Genomic DNA, 20,878 nt, shown 5'->3' with positions numbered 1-20,878 from the left:
TGTGTGTGTGTGTGTGTGTGTGTGTGTGTGTGCGCGCGCGCGCACGCAAACACATACACACGTACACACATCTACATCTGTACTCTTCTGCTAACTAAGAATGAGAACTGGACAAGCAAGAGTGGTAATTCTTTGGGACTAACAAACAGCTAATTTATGGAGTCACTGGGAAGTACCACAATAAAACTGAAGACACCATTCCAGACTCACAAATTCCAAGAAAGCATATTATAATGGATTAATGAATACTATGAAAATGTGTTTCAACCTGTACCATACAACGACCTTGATATTTTTAATACTATAGGAAAAACTTCAGAGTTGCATACCAGTGAATAATGTGATATTGAGAATGATCCGAGAAAGATGCAAGTGTAGCAACTCAGCTTACCCTTCACATTCTGGTTCGCAAATGGCAACAAAGAGAATGTATGTGATCAAATAACTTATGATCACAGATGGGAATTCAAACTATTGTCCTTTTTAAATAATGAAGGAGAATGTCAAGGAAGTTACAAGAGAAGCTGAGGACCTAATATTGTACATTCGGATGGTTTAATAACTGAAGGCAAAATTTGTTTCAATCTATATTTTTGGTTCCCTTTAGATCGTTCCATGTTTCACAAATTATTTATATGATTCATCCTAATGCCTAAGAGTGGAGCAGCTGATTGGTTATTTATCATAGTTTATAATTGTTGGCATGTAACTAATGAATTTCTTTTGCTCTAATACTGGAGTCACAGTCCTCATTAGTTCGTTCGTTTTTTCAATGGATAATCTGCATGACTTGCAATTAAGTACATCTACTGTGAAACTGAAGCCAATGTGCCCAATATTGATGCAATGTAACAAAGTATTTACAGGAAATCTTAAAAGTTTTACAACCCTCACAATACTTCTGACTTGTTTTGTTTAAATTCTTATCCATATATAAACCAAAACACATTAGAGATTCTGACTATCCACCTGCATTTCTCACCATGTACGACACTGACCAATGGTGTTGCACACACTGCTGTGCATAACTGAATATAATGTGACTACTTTAACTAAAGGGGACCATTTGCAAAAACCATCTGACAATTCTTTTAAGTATTTTACTGTTAAAAATGTCTATTGTGACAGACAAGAATGCATAATTCACGTGTAACAAGTTTAGTGCTGATTCTTGTCTATTACATTGATTATCAATCAGACAAGAATGCATAATTCACATGTAACAAGTTTAGTTCCGATTCTTGTCTATTACATTGATTATCAATCATGTGTATAGATACTAATAATGGACCTAGCTCAGTGCCATTCAGAATTGTTACAAATTTCTCTCTAGTAGGAAAGGAAAGGACCTTTTATTAGTTAACTGCTTTAACAAATTGTGTTGTACTGACAAAGTATAACTGAACGGAATAAATATGTGGACACAATATGTGAACTCTCATAATGTTACAAATAAAAATAAAATAAAAAATAAAAACAATGCACCACAAAGGAATTATCTAAATTGAATGGGAACTGGAAGATGCCATGTATATGTGCAGGTAAACAAATGATTACAGTTTCAGAAAAATTTTACGATTTATTCACAAGAAAGAGCTTCACAAATTGAGGTAGTCATGAACAGACTGGTCCACCTCTGGCCCTTATGCAAGCAGTTATGTGGCTTGGCACTGATTGACAGAGTTATTGGATGTCCTCCACAAGGATATAGTATCAAAGTCTGTCCAATTGGCACATTAGATACTTAAAATCCTGAGCCGGTTAGAGGGCCATGCCCATAATATTAAAACATTCTCAGCAGGGGACAACTGGGGCAGATGTGGCGAACCTGCTGGCCAAGGTAGGCCAGCAAGGAAACAAGCAGTAGAAACACACACCGTCTGCAGGTGGGCATTATCTTTAATGCACACCATGAAGCCCATAGCTTGCCATGAAAGGCAACAAAATGAGGCGTAGAGTACAGTCAACTTAGCACTGTGCCGGAAAGGTGTCACAATGGCAACAACGGAGTCTTGCTCTGAAAAGAAATGGCACCCCAGACATCACTCCCTGCCGTACGGTGGGTGAAAGGAGGGATGATATCCCACCACTGTCTAGGGTGTCTCCAGACACATAGTTGGCCTGGAGTCTCATTGCCTGGACTAGAATTGTCTTCAGTGATGAGTCCAGCTTCGAACTGAGTCCTGATGACAAGCAAAGATGTGTCTGGAGATGCCCTGGACAGCGGTGTGATACCAACCTGTCACCCACCGTACAGCTCAATAACCACGGTCTGGAGTCCCATTTCACTTCACTTCATAGAAGGATCCTGTCGGTTGCCATCCACGGCATCCTTCCCCAAGCAGTACAGCCACACATCGACGATACTCTAAGCACTGTTTTGCTGTCTTCATGGCAAACCATCCTGGGTGCCACTTTCAGCAAGATAACACTCGCTCGCACACAGCGAGAGCTTCTACTGCTTCTATTCATACTTGTCAAACCCTACCCTGGCCAGCAAATTTGCCAGTTCTCTTCCCAATTGAGAACATTTGGAGCATTATGGGTATGCTCCTCCAGAACATCTCGGTGTCTGAAAATCTAATGCACCAACTGGACAGAATTTTGCACGATATCCCGCATGAGGGCACCCAACAACTCTATCAATTAATGGAAATCTGAATAACTGCTTGTACAAGGGCAACAGGTGGACCACTACATTACTGACTGTCTCAATCTGATGCTTTTTCTCTCTAATAAGTGTTCAAATTTTTCTGAAACTGTAATCATTTGTTTGTCTGTAAATGTACATCATACCTACCGATTTCCATCCTACTTGGATAATTCCCTCGTGGTAAGTCTTCTCTCTCTCTCTCTCTCTCTCTCTCTCTCTCTCTCTCTCTCTCTAAATATATATTCTACGTAATTTCTGTGTGCTGTTAATTCCAAAATGATTGCAGGGATTTTGGTGTTCTCCACCAGGATCACTACAGTTAAGATTTAATGCTGTGGAAAATAATGTGTACATAAATCTATGCATTAACTTAACATACAAGTAATTTGTCTTTTCATGAAAGCAAATAAAATATATGCAATATGAACACCAATAAAATATATAACATTGAAGAACAAAAATGACCACATAATTTCCTGAGAATGACTGCAGACAGCTTTTTTTTAAAAAAAAACTGCATCTCGAGGTTAAATACAAGAAGAAATTATGGTTGTCTTGTCAGATGCAAACAAAATTTTCCACTCTACTGACATGCATGTTAACATGCATATAGCACTTTTCTTATTGACATCACTGAAAAACAACTTTCAATAAATATACTTATCTCACTTACAGTATACAAGATTTTGTTTACTGATGTCTATATTCAGTAATAAAATAAACACACACACACACACACACACACACACACACACACACACACAATTTCACTACAAAAGGAAATTTATATGTTAGACATAAATAACAACAGACCTTTACAGATCATTTTTTGTAATGGTTTTGTTCATAATTGGTGACAGTAGTACCTATTCAAATTCTTCTAAACAAATATTTAATGCAATAAAAATTTATTTAAATATGACTAATGAACCTACATGCTAAAGCAAAGTTCAGTAACTGATTTTTTAAATTGTATTTTATGACCATCATGCTTCAACTTAGTATTCTACAAATAATCTGTCTGCCCCTGAATATAAAATTACAGACATGTTGCATAGCTACTCATGCAATCAATGGAAATACTGTAAAATGGAAATACTGTAATATGGATATTACACATAGAGAGAGAGGTTAACACACGATAAACAAATTAATGAGAAAGAAAGAGAAAGAAAGTTTGGGAGAATTGCTCAGAGAGCTTTCATATTTCAGGGCTACAAGTATTCAGAAGAGCAATTCACAGGTAATAAAGAATAGTTAAGGGAACAATGCCATTGAATGCTACATACCACTGGCTTTCTCAAATCAGAATGGATGCATGTAAAGCATATACATAGGAAGAGTCAATTATCATATTTGTAGAATGAGAAAGCATGATTAAAGAAAAAAATTAATAGAACATTATGTTTTGTGACTGGTAGACACTGGGTTATCAGTAAATGTCCAGAGGAGTATGCCATAAGAATTCTGTATGGCACAAATGTGTCTGTAACATCTCATGGACAACAAGAATTAATTATACCTTCCAAAAAAATTTTCTAACTATGGTTAACTGTGAAAAAACTGAATTAAAGTATCTAATATTTGTTATGTATGCAGAAACTTAATAAATTTTAATTTTAGCAAAAGTGTCGTAGTTACTTAGCAAGGTTGATGAAACCGTTAAGGAACTAGATGCAACCAAATATAGTTTCGCGTGTACACATATCTGTGGGCAGTAAGCAGGAGTCTGCACGTTCTTTCATCCCAATGCCCTACACACCAGCACAACCAGACAAGCACACACTCATATAATTGTTCTCTCTCTCTCTCTCTCTCTCTCTCTCTCTCTCTCTCTCTCTCACACACACACACACACACACACACACACACACACACACACACACACACACACACGATAATGATGTACAAGCAATACTGCACAAATTTGTATAATGCATTTTGAAGGAAAATATAAGTATTGGCTTTAGAAGCAGTATTTCAGGTACACTGAAAGATTTTTAGCAACTAATAATTACAGTTGACATTCTTTCCATTTAGACACTAACTGAAGACCACAAGCTGAAATTGGAAACGTTTTGTCTTTACAATAGACATTTAATTAATGGACAGTTCTCTTTCTTTCTCAAAAGAACAAGTAATGTGACTGCACTAGTTGTAATAGCTACAATGGAAATGTAAAATTGCCAAATTTATTCGACAACACTAAAATGCTAATAGTGAAAACTTACAACATTTAATGAAAACTGAGCCACTCTTTTTATCTGTCATCACAGGACGACCCAAAAGTCTGTTAACATTCGAAAATTCAATACTTCACAGACTAATGTAGGTAGATAGGTAAAAATTGACACACACACGCTTGAAATGACACAGAGTTTTTTTTTTTTTTTTAATCAAGAAAAAGTTCACAAAATGGCCAACAGATGGTGCTTAATATGATACAGCAGTAAACTGCATAAGAACTGATTTTTAGCAAAGGCAATGTTCTTTATAACAACTGCTCAACATGTCAGCAGTAATTCATGAACAATACCTGCAGTCCAGGGACGATATTGGGAACAGCACTATACAGCTTGCGACTCAGCATCTCCACTACATTGTGAGTAGCTACTATTCTTTTTCATTATAGTGTTACATTCCATCCTAGATTTCCCATTGTTTAAATGTGCAGAAAAGTCATACCTTCCAGCAAGTGTTTATCAGCCTGGCTAGGGACAATGCAATTCTGTAACATAATGGCGTATCTCGCACTCGATCATGCAGACAGTTAGAAAATCAGACCCTGCACTTCCTCCAAGAGAAAGGATCCACTCATGATTGATGTGGTAAATCCGTACCACACCATGACTTTCACATCATGCAATGGGATTTCTACAACTGTTGTAGGATTTTCTGTATCCCGAATTCTGCAGCTGTAGGTGTCGACAGATCCTAGTAATGTGAAATGGGTTTTGTCGATTCAGTGATACCTGTTGGCTGTTTTTTTGCACTTTTTCTGGCTTCAATAACACCCCCACATCATTTCAGGGTTGTGTAACCAAGATTTACCTTTCTACCTAAATTATTCCATGAATTAGTTCACTATGAAATGTTAACAGGCATTTTGGTCATCTTGTAAAACATTATTACTAAAACAATTATGATCTTACACAGAAAGCAATAAATGAAAGCCATGTATCAAGATTGTGTTGCAAAACAAGCCCAAGTTCTTTCTGTGTGTGGAAACCTATTTGCACCTTTGCCTTGGCGCTGGAGGCAACAAATTTAAAAATTCAGGGGTTTATAAAATTGCATGTGGTTCCTGTGACAGGATCTACGTGGGTCAGACTGGGAAGGACTTCATAACAAAGTTTAGAGAACACGTGTACAGAAGTAACAATAGTGCACTAGGCCACCATTTAAAAATGAGGGGCCATGTTTTACCCTCAATGAATAAAGGTTTAAAAATCCATCACATCGAGCCCAAGAGTAGGGAACTTTATGTCCTGGAGGAACTCTAAGTGTATGTGCACCACAAATTAGATCCTAGCATGGTAATTAACAAGCAGATTTCAAGCAACCCGAATTAGTTTTTTCATATCTTTGATGATGTGTTACTTTAGAGGTCTCATTTTCTCATTTGTGACTGCTGCCTTAAGGACTCTCATTTATCATGATTCTGTTTGTTTCATTGATTTATTTCTATATTAATGGATACTGTTTTTGGAGTGCTCATGCAATGCTTTGTAAAAATATGTGCCTGGCTTTCCTAGTTTGCCTAACACTTGCAAATACAACTGATGACTGGGTATTGCTGCCCTCAGCACTGCGTGCTCCTCCTGCAACAGTTTCTTGGTGTTTTTTTGATAAATATTTGACGGTTTGCTCATAATTTTCAATTGTTCTTCTCATATTTTTGTTCACACCTATTTTACATGTGAGTATGTCCCACTAAGATTACTATTTGCCTATGTACTTTCGCGAGTTTTGATTATTGTGCAAAATATATTTGGTTTTTCATTCTTAAAAATGGGTGTGAGGACTTTGTTTATATTGTCCCAAGTGCAGCATGCTATTGTGCAGCAGTTTTCGGCAGCCTTTTTACTAATGGTTTTATGATTTATTCCTGGGGTTTTATTATAAGACTTCAAATTTGAATTCTTGTACTTGTGTCAGAATAAATTTTTGTAAAATATCCTCTTCCTCCATACTTTGTATCATACCTTCGAATCAAATAGTCTATATAAGCTACTGTTAGGATCTGTTATGACATTTAATACACACACTATGTGATCAAAAGTATCCCGACACCTGGCTGAAAATGATCTACAAGTTCGTGGCGCCTTCCATCGGTAATGCTGGAATTCAATACAGTGTTGGCCCACCCTTAGCCTTTATGACAGCTTCCACTCTCGCATGCATACATTCAATCAGGTGCTGGAAGGTTTCTAGGGGAATGGCAGCCCACTTTGCAGAGTGCTGCACTGAGGAGAGGTATCAATGTCGGTCGGTGAGGCCTGGCATTCCAAAACATCCAAAAGGTTTTCTATAGCATCCAAGACAGGACTCTGTGCAGGCCAGTCAATTACAGGGATGTTATTGTCATGTAATGCATTATGAACAGATGCTCTTCAACAGTGGGGAGCATGAAGGCACTTAAAACATCAATGTAGGCCTATGCTGTGATAGTGCTACACAAAACAACAGGGGGTGCAAGCCCCCTCCATGAAAAACACAACCACACCATTACACCACCGCCTCCAAATTTTACTGTTTGCACTACACGCGCTGGCAGATGACGCTCACTGGGAATTTGACATACCCACACTCTGGCATCGGATCGCCACATTGTGTACCATGATTTCGTCACTCCACACAACATTTTTCCACTGATCAATCCAGTGTGATGTGTGGCTTATCAGCAGCTGCTCGACCATGAAATCCAAGTTTTCTCACCTCCCGTCTAACTGTCATAGTACTTGCAATGGATCCTGATGCAGTTTGGAATTCCTGTGTGATGGTCTGGATAGATGTCGGCCTATTACACATTACGACCATCTTCAACTGTCGGCGGTCTCTGTCAGTCAACAGACGAGGTCGGCCTGTACACTTTTGTGCTGTGTGTGTCCCTTCACATTTCCACTTCACTATCACATCGGAAATAGTGGACCTAGTGATGTTTAGGAGTGTGGAAAGCTCGTGTACAGGTGTATGACACGAGTGACACCCAATCACCTGACCACATTCAAAGTCCATGAGTTCTGCGGAATGCCCCATTCTGCTCTCTCACAATGTCTAATGACTACTGAGGTCACTGATATGGAGCACCTGGCAGTAGGTGGCAGCACAATGCATCTAACACGAAAAATGTATGTTTTTGGGGGTGTCCGGATACCTCTGATCATATAGTGTAAGTATTTTAATGTATTTTACTGTAGTATACGGGTTGTTCTTATTAATGCTGTGATTTTTGATGATGATCATTGTCACACAAGGCTAACTGTAGCCTTTTTGTTACTTTCTGTAATTTTTCTTGTATTTGACATCATTTGGATCACTAAGTTCATCACACCTTCCAGCGTGCTTTTAGTTTACTTTGCTCTGGCTAGCATGATTTATTCACTCCAGTTTTCATTTTCAAGCATTGGACTTGACTGATTCTCTCTCATGCACTATACATCAGTGCTTATACAATTTCCTCTATTATGTACACTGGTATGTATTCTGTAAATGTGTGTCATTTATTTTGACTTTCTGGAAGACTGTCTGATGATAGGTCACACACGAAACACATACTAAAGAGTATGGATTCAATAAAACATTTCTAAGGAAAATTCATGGACTGTTATTAGGGACCAATCAGCATTGCATGTGTGTATTGGATCGACATATTTTCTTCTTTCTTTCCAGTAAGTTTTCATTGTTTTCCCATGTTTTTCTCTTCTTTCTTCTGTCCAGATTATGGCTGTCGTTTTCTTTGTGTTCCCCTGGAAATCCTTGAAACTTTTTATGTTTGCTCTGAATCTCTCTCTCTCTCTCTCTCTCTCTCTCTCTCTCTCTCTCTCTCTCACACACACACACACACACACACACACACACACACACACACACACACACACACACCCCTCTATTTCTTCCCCTATTATTTCCATTTCCCTCACGTCTGAATTAACTTTTTTTGATCTGCACCATTAATGTTTTTTGGTTTCTGTAAAAAAGTTAAAATTCTTTTGTTACTTTTTTTAATCTAGCCCTTTTAGTTGTCCACAGAATACAACTCTCTTCTTCCTCTATTTGTCTGATATTCAACCTATTCTTTCATAAACTTCTTTATTACTTTTTAATTTCCAATTCCCATTATTATTATTATTATTATTATTATTATTATTATTTAAGTGAAGGGCACTCAATATCACGGTCCACAGTGCCCTGACAAAAGTCAGCATGCCAATCTCACGGGTGGGGACGATGGCTGCTCCACATGCGGAGCAGTTTATAATGCTTTGAAGTCTGCCTCCCTTCCCCACCAATTTAGGGATGAGACCTGACAGTTCACAAAATTTCACCACCCTTTTAACACTGGAATCAGTACCGACAAAGACGGCGGGCAGATCTCTTTCGAGACTGAAGGCTGCCCTAACATCAGCATATAAGGCACACATTGCCAAAATATGCGGAACTGAAAGTGGCACACTACAAGCCTCGCAGAGTGGTGGATCCTTCCGTCAGAGGAAGGAGCCATGTGTTAAAGGGCTAGGTCTGATGCGCAAGCCTGGTAATCGGACCCTCCTTCCTATGGTGAGGATGACATGAAATTTGCCATCTCTGTGTAGTCGATTTGAGAGATCGCAGTTTGTTTTCTGTCACCTTCAACCATTTGGTCTCCCACAAATGCACCACGTGTCTGTCAGAAAATGAGACGACGGTGTCCAATTGGATGGGAAACCTACAGACAATACTATCCCAACATGCTTCCTTGGCTGCTTTGTCGCCCTTCCCTGTTCTCCGACGTAGCCAGGTACCCAGCAAAAGATCACCTCCTTGCCACAGTGTTGGAGCCACTGTAAGGAGTCAAGGATGAGCTGAATCAACTGGTCCTCTGGATACATTTGGTGAAGTGCTTGTAGCGCACTGAGTCAGAACAGACAAGACACTTTGTACGGTTCCATTGTCATATTGTGACCCACGATTTTTCTGATTATTATGCATTCCTTCTTCTACACTTCACCTAATTGCATTTATATAACATCTGTAGACTTCAAAAAAGCATACGATTTGACTGACATGGAAACATTATTCGATCCCGGAAGAATCCTGGAGATACTAAAAGGTATCAGATAGATTATATAATGGTAAAACAGAGATTTAGGAACCAGGTTTTAAATTCTAAGACATTTCCAGGGGCAGGTGTGGATTCTGACCACAATCTATTGGTTATGAACTGCAGATTGAAACTGAAGAAACTGCAAAAAGGTGGGAATTTAAGGAGATGGGACCTGGGTAAACTGAAAGAACCAGAGGTTGTAGAGAGTATCAGGGAGAGCATAAGGGAACAATTGACAGGAATGGGGGAAAGAAATACAGTAGAAGAAGAATGGGTAGCTCTGAGGGATGAAGTAGTGAAGGCAGCAGAGGATCAAGTAGGTAAAAAGACGTGGGCTAATAGAAATCCTTGGGTAACAGAAGAAATATTGAATTTAATTGATGAAAGGAGAAAATATAAAAATGCAGTAAATGAAGCAGGCAAAAAGGAATACAAACGTCTCAAAAATGAGATCGACAGGAAGTGCAAAATGGCTAAGCAGGGATGGCTACAGGATAAATGTAAGGATGTAGAGGCTTGTCTCACTAGGGGTAAGATAGATACTGCCTACAGGAAAATTAAAGAGACCTTTGGAGAGAAGAGAACCACTGGTATGAATATCAAGAGCTCAGATGGCAACCCAGTTCTAAGCAAAGAAGGGAAGGCAGAAAGGTGGAAGGAGTATATAGAGGGTCTATACAAGGGCGATGTACTTGAGGACAATATTATGGAAATGGAAGAGGATGTAGATGAAGATGAAATGGGAGATAAGATACTGCGTGAAGAGTTTGACAGAGCACTGAAAGACCTGAGTCAAAACAAGGCCCCGGGAGTAGACAACATTCCATTAGAACTACTGATGGCCTTGGGAGAGCCAGTCATGACAAAACTCTACCATCTGGTGAGCAAGATGTATGAGACAGGCGAAATACCCACAGACTTCAAGAAGAATATAATAATTCCAATCCCAAAGAAAGCAGGTGTTGACAGATGTGAAAATTACCGAACTATCAGTTTAATAAGTCAGAGCTGCAAAATACTAACGCGAATTCTTTACAGACGAATGGAAAAACTGGTAGAAGCGGACCTCGGGGAAGATCAGTTTGGATTCCGTAGAAATGTTGGAACACGTGAGGCAATACTAACCTTACAACTTATCTTAGAAGAAAGATTAAGAAAAGGTAAACCTACGTTTCTAGCATTTGTAGACTTAGAAAAAGCTTTTGACAACTTTAACTGGAATACTCTCTTTCGAATTCTGAAGGTGGCAGGGGTAAAATACAGGGAGCGAAAGGCTATTTACAATTTGTACAGAAACCAGATGGCAGTTATAAGAGTCGAGGGGCATGAAAGGGAAGCAGTGGTTGGGAAAGGAGTGAGACAGGGTTGTAGCCTCTCCCCGATGTTATTCAATCTGTATATTGAGCAAGCAGTAAAGGAAACAAAAGAAAAATTCGGAGTAGGTATTAAAATTCATGGAGAAGAAGTAAAAACTTTGAGGTTCGCCGATGACATTGTAATTCTGTCAGAGATAGCAAAGGACTTGGAAGAGCAGTTGAACGGAATGGACAGTGTCTTGAAAGGAGGATATAAGATGAACATCAACAAAAGCAAAACGAGGATAATGGAATGTAGTCAAATTAAATCGGGTGATGCTGAGGGGATTAGATTAGGAAATGAGACACTTAAAGTAGTAAAGGAGTTTTGCTATTTAGGGAGCAAAATAACTGATGATGGTCGAAGTAGAGATGATATAAAATGTAGACTGGCAATGGCAAGGAAATTGTTTCTGAAGAAGAGAAATTTGTTAACATCGAGTATAGATTTAAGTGTCAGGAAGTCGTTTCTGAAAGTATTTGTATGGAGTGTAGCCATGTATGGAAGTGAAACATGGACGATAACCAGTTTGGACAAGAAGAGAATAGAAGCTTTCGAAATGTGCTGCTACAGAAGAATGCTGAAGATAAGGTGGGTAGATCACGTAACTAATGAGGAGGTATTGAATAGGATTGGGGAGAAGATAAGTTTGTGGCACAACTTGACTAGAAGAAGGGATCGGTTGGTAGGACATGTTTTGAGGCATCAAGGGATCACAAATTTAGCATTGGAGGGCAGCGTGGAGGGTAAAAATCGTAGAGGGAGACCAAGAGATGAATACACTAAGCAGATTCAGAAGGATGTAGGTTGCAGTAGGTACTGGGAGATGATGAAGCTTGCACAGGATAGAGTAGCATGGAGAGCTGCATCAAACCAGTCTCAGGACTGAAGACAACAACAACAACAACAACAACAACAAAAGAGTTTGGAGCTGAAACACATCAACATCTGTCAAAATCACAAGAACTTATAAATACACATTGCAAAATTAATTTTGTTGGTGAATCCTTAAAGGCTTTTGAGATCAAAGGTGCTGTAAACAACAGAGGTGGACTGTCTCCATCGCTTTCCAATCATGTAGTAGAAAAGGTAAAGCAGGTAATACAGGAAAACAACAGGTGGAGGAGGAATTTAAAAAATTATAATTGGGGGAAAAGGCATTCTGAATCATGAAGACATTCTGGTCTAATGACAGTATTGTAGTTCCAGAGTTTTGCATTTATGGAAATAGATTTCTTGTCACACAGGTTTTTTGTTAATTGAAAAGACAAAAACATTTTCCTTGCTCTTGCTAAGTTAGCACCTTCGTCCTAAGTATTTGGTTGTATTATTCAACCGAGATATTTAAATTTTGCAGCCTTTTAACAATCCATATATCGCAGTGCCTCTTTCTCATCTGTCATATATTCTGTTTTTTCAAAGGCTATATATAAGGCCTGCTTTCACAGCTGTCTCTTTTACGAGATTTATCTGCCCTGTTGCATCCTCTATGGATTCAACTAAGATGGCAATATAATCTGCAAAAGGCAAATAATCAGTTCTTATATTATCTCTTTTTCTCCCAATTATGATATTTTAAATTCTGCTCCCACTGTCCTTTTTCTTCATTCTCATTCGTCTGTAGCTGATTATAAATATCAGATCAGCGTATGGAAGCTCCTTTTGAAAATACATCATTCTTAAAGAATTACTAAAGACTTTTAAAGCTACACGTATGAACATGTGTATTTGAGTTATTGGTTACAAATAAAAATAATATACATTTCAATATTATGAAAAGGAACGTTGCTACTCACCATATAGCGGAGATGCTGAGACGCAGTTAGGGACAACAAAGAGACACTCACAACTAAGGCTTTCGGCCGTTAAGGCCTACGCCAACAATAGATGACGACGATGATGCGCGCGCGCCCGCGCGCGCACACACACACACACACACACACACACACACACACACACACACACACACACAACTGAAGACTCAGATAACTGAAAGCACACTGTGAGCAGCAACACCAGTGCATGACAGGAGCAGCGAATGGGTGGGGGTAAGGAGGAGGCTGGAGCAGGGAGGGGGAGGGATAGTATGGTGGGGGGTGACTGACAGTGAAGTGCTACAGGTTAGATGGAGGGGAAGGGGAGAGGTGGGGAGGGGGAGCTGGAGGTTGTAGTGAAAAAGGAGAGAAATAAAAACACTGCATGTAATGGTGGAACGATGGCTGTCTAGTGCTGGAATGGGAACAGGGAAGGGGTTGGACGGGTGAGGACAGTTACTAACGAAGGTTGAGGCCAGGAGGGTTACGGGAAAATAGGACGTATCGCAGGGAAAGTTCCCACCTGCGCAATTCAGAAAACTGGTGTTGGTGGGAAGGATCCATGTGGCACAGGCTGTGAAGCAGTCATTGAAATGAAGGATATCATGTTTGGCAGTGTGTTCAGCAACAGGGTAGTCCACTTGTTTCTTGGCCACAGTTTGTCGGTGGCCATTCAGGAGGACAAACAGCTTATTGGTTATCATGCCCACATAGAATGCAGTACAGTGGTTGCAGCTTAGCTTGTAAATCACACGACTGGTTGGTTTCACATGTAGCCTTGCTTTTGATGGGATAGGTGATGATAGTGACTGGACTGGAGTAGTAGGTGGTGGTGGAAGGATGTATGGGACAGGTCTTGCATCTAGATCTATTACAGGGGTATGAGCCATGAGGTAAGGGATTGGGAACAGGGGTTGTGTAAGGACGGTAGGTTCAGTGGACGGTGGAATACCACTGTGGGAGGGATGGGTCGGATAGTGAGAACGACATTTCTCATTTCAGGGCACAAGGAGAGGTAATCATAACCCTGGCGAAGAATGTAATTCAGTTGCTCCATCCTGTGTGGTACTGAGTTACGTGGGGAATGCTCCTCTCTGGCCAGTCGGTGGGACACTGGGAGGTGGTGGGAAACTGGAATTATCCTCTCAACCTTGTACGAAAACAAATCTCCCATCCCTTATCTTTCCTGTCTCCCTCCAACTCCCAAAGTCCCACTGTCCAGCCACAGAGGAGCATTCCTCTCATAATTCAGTATCACCCAGGACTGGAGAAACTGAATTACAGTCTCTGCCAGGGTTTCGATTACCTCTCGTTGTGCCCTGAAATGAGACATATACTGCCCACCATCACACCCAGTCTTTTTATTTCTCTCCTTTTCCACTACAGCCCCCACCGCTCCCCTGCCCCTCCGTCTAACCTGCAGCACTTCACTGTCTGCTAACCCCACCATACTCCCCCCCCTCCCACCATACTCTCCTCCCCCCTCCCCGCCCTGGCCTCCCCCTTACCCCCATCCAGTCACCAGTCCCATCAAGCACTGGTGCTACTGCTCACAGTGTGCTTTCGGTTACCTGAGTCTGCAGTCATGAGTGCCAGTTGCGTTCTGCATGTGCCTGTGCCTGTGCGTCTGTGTGTGCGTGTTGTCTATTGTTGATGTAGGCCTTAATGGCCGAAAGCTTTGGTTGTGAGAGTCTTTGCTGTGACTATCTGTGACTCAGCATCTCCGCTATATGGTGATTAGCAACCTTCCCTTTCAAAATATTGTTACATTCCATCCTAGATTTTCCATTGTTTGAAATATATGTTTCAGTGTTTTTGGAAACTGAACTCCTAAGAAGGTGAAATAGGGTATGAGGATTTTTACGAATATATTTTATTATGAAAGCATTTTTAAAGCTACATCCATGAACATTTACATTTGGATTCTCAGTTCGAAATAAAATAATAAGTGTTTCACTGTTTTTGGAAATTCAGCCCTTACGGAGGTGAAACAGACGATGGACGTTTTTATGGAAAGACTTCATTGTATAAACATTTCTGAAGCTAAATCTATGAACGTACTTATTTGGCTTCTGTTAGAAATAAAACATTTGCATGTCACCATTTTTGGAAATTCAACACCTAAGGGGGTGAAATACAGGGTGACATGTTTTATGAAAATATTTCCCTGCAAAAGCATTTCTAAAGCTAAATTTTTGAAAATTGGTGTTTGGCTTCTCAGACAGAGATTAAAAAATACTTGTTTCACTGTCTTCGGAAAAGTCAACCCCTAACGGCGTGAGCTGAAGTTTAGAGACATTGTTTACGAAGGGTTTGTCCAAAATTCCACTCCTAAGTGGGTGAAATAGGGGATGAAAGATTTTTTGAAATTATGTCACTATTAAGGGAATTTTGAAGCTAGAACTATGAAAACTGGTATTTGATTTCTCAGTCAGAAAATAAAAAATATTTGTTTCAGTGTTTCTGGAAATTCAACCCATAATGGAGTGCAATAGGGGATCAAAATTTTTCAAAATATGTTTGATTACATTAAAAAAATTTTACAGGTAAATTTATGAAAATTGTTATTTCACTTTTCAGTTAGATAAAGGAATATTTGTTATGGGATGAAAGTAGACATGGAAATATCTCCACAAGAACGCTAAAGGCATGATCAACAAAATATTTGGACTCCAGTACCAGAATTGCTTTTTGATCAGAAGCACATTCAGAAAAGATCATGCTTATATGGTCTGAATTAGCATGAAAAGCATGGAAGGTGTTGCAATTTGTGAACAACATAAAAATTTGATTAAATAAACAAATTCAAAAATCTTGGCAGGCCATACAGTCTATGCTAGTTAAAAATAAAAAGAATCAAGTAACACACAAAAGAACAAACTGTAACAGCAACACATTTGTATGAATTGACAGATTCCAACTGTGACTCACTGATGCTGTAGTCATATGATGCTACTGTTTTTTTAGTCCACTTGTGAGCATTTAAAGAAAGTTGCCAAACTTTGCACTACATGGAAATCTTATCAAAATTTGACCTCATATTTGTGCACTTCCCCCCCCCCTCCCTCCCCCTCCACACACTTCTTCATTAAAGACAACTTATCCACAAAAAGTATGTGGATAATATTACTAATGTCTGCCAGATCATTAATACAACATGAACAGTTAAGGTTCCTACATACTTTCCTGAGGCACAATTGCAGTCCTATTATTTGTTGATGACTTTCCCTTCATGTCTACAAATCCTCAGTTCGGTCACAAATTTTGCTTGATACACCACACAGTCGTACTTTCAATAATAAGGATAAGTGTAGTTCTGAGTTAAATGTTTTTTGGAAATCAAGTAAATACTGCACCTATCTGACTACCTTGATCTATGGCTTTCAGGAAGTCATGTGAGAGAAATGCGGATTGGGTTTCACATGACTAAAGTTCCTGGAATCATGCTGATCAGCACAGATAAGGTCATTCTGTTTGAGGTACTGCATAACATTTGAGCTCAAAATAGATTCTAGGATTCTACAACAAACGGCTGTCAAGGATACTGGACAATAGTTTTGTGGATAACTGTGGCTGCCCTTCTTATAGACAGGTGTGACCTGTTCTTACTTACAAAAACTGAGCATGAATTTTTATTCAGAGATCTATTGTGCATTACAGTTTACAAAGGAGCTAACTCCAACACAAATTCAGTATACTATCTTACAGGAATTCCATCAGGCCATGAAGCTTGGTTCAATTTTAACGATTACAGCCGTTTCTCAATGCCACTGGCACTAATACCTATTTCACCCATTTCTGCAGTAGAGCGAGAATTAAACTGGGGCAATACTCCCGGTTTTTTCCTTGGTAAATGAATTTTTGAATGGGGAGGAGGGGTGTGGGAGTTCCAAATTTCTGCTCTTGTTTTGGAACCCTCAACATCAGTTCATTTCTCATCCATGAATGTCTTGACATTAAATTCAGTACCAACATGTTTTGGGAGGGATCTTTGAATAACATTTTGCTAAGGCAGTCATCAAAAGCTTCATGCACCACTCTCGACAGTCAAATGCGTATCATTCAATATCTCTCAATCAACACCTCTATGCTTTGCTTTACAGCTGTTTGCAGTTGTGTCTGTTTCTTTTCAGCTACCACATACCATGTAGTGTCCTTACAATCATCAACTGCATGGGCAACTCTTCATTTAAATTTGATCCATAATTCCTCTGCATGCACCAATCCTGTGCTGAAAGTGTCAAGCTCCTCATTGAAAGGTGACACTACTGCTTTTCATCTAGTTTGTTGAACATATACAGCATGGTCAGAAACAGTGTGAAAAGCTTGTTAAGGTTTTGCAGGGTAGGTCATCCTGAGAAATATTTGTTAAGGAAAAAAATTTGCTATGCTGTGCCATTTCTGAGTTAATTAGCATTGAAGTTGGCCATTGGGAATTCAAGTCACCCACCAGATACAATTAGTGTCAGTTGATCTCATAATGTAGATGATAGTGCACAAGACTGCTCAGGCTTCGGATCAGGTTTGATCCTTAGTTTCACAGGTGTGTGAATGTGTGTACCATTGCTACAAAAAGACTAGTCTGCTAAAGCTACTATGAATGCTATTTTCTGTTACGTGTTTCTGTGTTCCACACATCCACTATACGTAAGTGGTTGCTTTTCCCTTATTTTAGGTACAGCTCCATCCATTAATTTCCATTTCTGTTATGAAGGATCCAGTTATATAGAAAGATACAATTATAAGTTTGTGCTCATCCTTTGTGCTGGGTCTTTCCCAAACGGTCTCTCATGCAGCTTCAATTTGTATCTCTGCGGATCTGAGTTTCTTGTCAATCGCAACAAATACACTCCATTTCCCATTAGCCTATCCTTTCAATGTGCACCTGAAACTTCCCCAAAAATCTCACTGCTATCAATTTGAGGTTTTAACCAGCTTTCTGTGCCTAGTATGATGTATATATATCTGTAGAAGATGATTAGCCCAGCAGTTGAAATACTTGCACAAACATGGAATGGTTGGTTGGTTGTTTTGGGGAAGGAGACCAGACAGCGTCGTCATCGGTCTCATCGGATTAGGGAAGGATGGGGAAGGAAGTCAGCCGTGCCCTTTCAGAGGAACCAAACACAGTGCCATGGAAACAACAACAACAACAACAATATAATGTCAAAATGATTTATGCAAATTATGTCACAGGCAAGACACTGGCAGGGGGTCAATTTCCTCTTAAGTTTTGTGGCTCCTCAGGATGCTGAAACTGGTTACGAAATTATTTGTCTGACTGAAGCTGACATACAATAATTTCAATTCATTTTATTTCAAGGAGTTTGTCATTACAGTTCAAACATTTTTTTTTAAACCATGACAGTCATCAATTTTCTCTTTTGGAAAAATTCTGTCTTTGAGAACTGCAAACACGTCCAAAAAGAAACTTCAATGCTTCAGATCACATGATAGTGATGGCTGTACTATGAAGATCAACATATTACTGCCGTGCATTTGCCAATCAAAGATTTTGCCCTCAATACTGAACTGAAACTGTTGCTACATATTCTTCCATCAAATGCCAGCACATGCATGTTTTTATTTAACAAACTTTTATAATTTGTCAGCATAGTAATGTCACAAAAACAAAGGGGAGATGTCATTTAAATTTGGGAAACAATAAGAAAAGTTTTCTTTTTATTATTTACTTTGACAGAGGATCATATACAGCAATTCCCCTCCAACATACATATGTTTAATGATGTGGCTCATAGCAGCACGGACGAAGTCTTCTATATAAATGTCACTTAAGCACAAGATATACTTATATGGCTGCCTGTAAAAGGCAAAAACCAAAGAGTCAGCTTTTGAGTTTCAGTCCATGGCAGTTTTTACCTGTTAGGAGGATAAGTGAAAATTTAAGTGATGAGTGGTAATTTCAGTTCAGACTCTTAAGGTTCTTCATAGGCCATTATGGTTCCAACTTTCAGTAAATTTGTTTAACCCCTTAATGCCGGATGTCACAAATTCGCATCATAACAACAAGACTAGTATGTGAAAGGGTAATCGTTTTCGAGTACTAGTGCCGGTAGGTGCAGATTCTAAATGCAGCTACTAATGCTTCTGACACGTGCTGTCATCTGAGTGTTTCAGGTGCTTCTAGAGTGACATAATATTTAATATTTTTCTTCCATGAAGAAATTTGTTCAGGTATTAAGGGGTTAAATATTTGTCTATGTGGACTAAGGTCAAGGAAGATGCAGGATTAACAACTATGATGCCTGAAGGGAAACTAAGAAAATTTGATGCACTATAATGAATGTCTAGGTAGTGACATCAGTTTGATGAAGAGCTTCGCCTCTCGAATACATCAAAATGGTATATGGAGCATCTTTGGGAATGAAACAATATCATAACATACATTAAACACTGGACAAAAGGTTTAGCAAGTTTCAGAATTTTTGTTAATAACTGCATCACCTTCCATGTAACCCTGTGATCCAAAGCATTAAATGACTGAGTTTTATTTCTCTCACTTTTTATATATATTGCTTGTGTCATCCTGTCAAATATTAACAAAAGCCTGCCTGCTAGTCTGCCTGCCTCCTTCCCTCTCTCCAACCTGCTTGTTCCTGGGAGTTACATCCAGTTGTGCCAGTTAAAAATTTGAAAGTCCCAATTTCTGGATGTAATCCCACTCTTCACTAGCCCCTTCTACGGTTTCAAACACTGCGAGCAATCTCCTGCACTTACCCAGATATCTGTGCCTATATACATTGTCTAGCAATCTCCACTCCCCCTTTAACTTACTACAGTTCTCTGCACCTCATGTTTCCTTGGGTGGTGATATTCACAAAGCCAACTACAAACTGCAACACCAGGCCAGAATTCACCTCAAAAAGCTGTCTTACCATCTTCAACATTTCAGCTGTGGTGTTTCCATCCCTGTCCCACTCCAGCTCCCTAAATAGTCACATCAACCACCACCACTCTCTTACGTTCTCTCTGGGGAAATGTGCCTACCAGTTCTGCTACAACTTTTCACTCACTGTTAAGACATTTGTCACCACAGCAGGAGCAATGCATTTGTTGTTTTCGTGTGTGATGCAACTCATCTAAATGTACATTTTTCATCATTTTCTCTCCATTCATTTTTTGTCTCCTCAGCTAAACATAGGAGTACTGTTAATGTGACTGCTTCACCAAACATAAGAGATTTTTTTAAAGACAAAGATGGGAACTGTGATCTGGAGAGGGCATCTAAAGAAAATGTTTTCATACCACACTGCACGCTGCTAGTTACAAAGGTATATGAGCCAAAAATTTCAACTGTTAGAACCAAGACTTAGGCAGTTGTTGTAAATGTTAAATGGTTCAAATGGCTCTGAGCACTATGGGACTTAACATCTGAGGTCATTGTCCCCTAGAACTTAGAACTATGTAAACCTAACTAACCTAAGGACATCACACACATCCATGCCCGATGCAGGATTCGAACCTGCAACCGTAGCAGTCGCGCGGTTCCAGACTGAAGCGCCTAGAACCAGTCAGCCACACCTGTTTAATATTACTTCACCATTTATATTTGATAATGTATTGCATGCTTTGAAAAACGATTAAGTATGTAACAGTAACAGTGGTTGCTCAAACAAATGCAAAGTAAAACTTGGTCCAATTGTTGTTAGATGTTTCAATGTGCAGGAGGCAATTAAAGTTAACCTTTTGAATTTCAATGAAGCTTTCAGGTAAACTGCTCAAATTTTA

The 20,878-nt window shown here is 39.3% G+C and overlaps 2 protein-coding genes across 2 annotated transcripts in view; both read right to left on the bottom strand.

The window, feature by feature from the left end:
- LOC126203934 (protein son of sevenless) overlaps positions 1 to 20,878 on the bottom strand; it is a 168,431-nt gene that overhangs the window by 140,055 nt on the left and 7,498 nt on the right. The window lies entirely within an intron of this gene.
- Positions 8,667 to 20,878, bottom strand: part of LOC126203935 (microspherule protein 1) — a 354,642-nt gene continuing 342,430 nt past the window's right edge. Inside the window, exon 12 of the mRNA XM_049938331.1 lies at positions 8,667 to 8,760. The gene's annotated coding sequence lies outside the window, so the exon portion shown is untranslated. The remainder of the gene's footprint in view (positions 8,761 to 20,878) is intronic.

The sequence above is a fragment of the Schistocerca nitens genome, chromosome 9 (assembly GCF_023898315.1).
Source record: "Schistocerca nitens isolate TAMUIC-IGC-003100 chromosome 9, iqSchNite1.1, whole genome shotgun sequence".
Lineage (NCBI taxonomy): Eukaryota > Metazoa > Arthropoda > Insecta > Orthoptera > Acrididae > Schistocerca > Schistocerca nitens.
The sequence above is the reverse complement of the archived record's forward strand: the minus strand, read 5'-3'. Positions and strand labels throughout refer to the sequence as shown.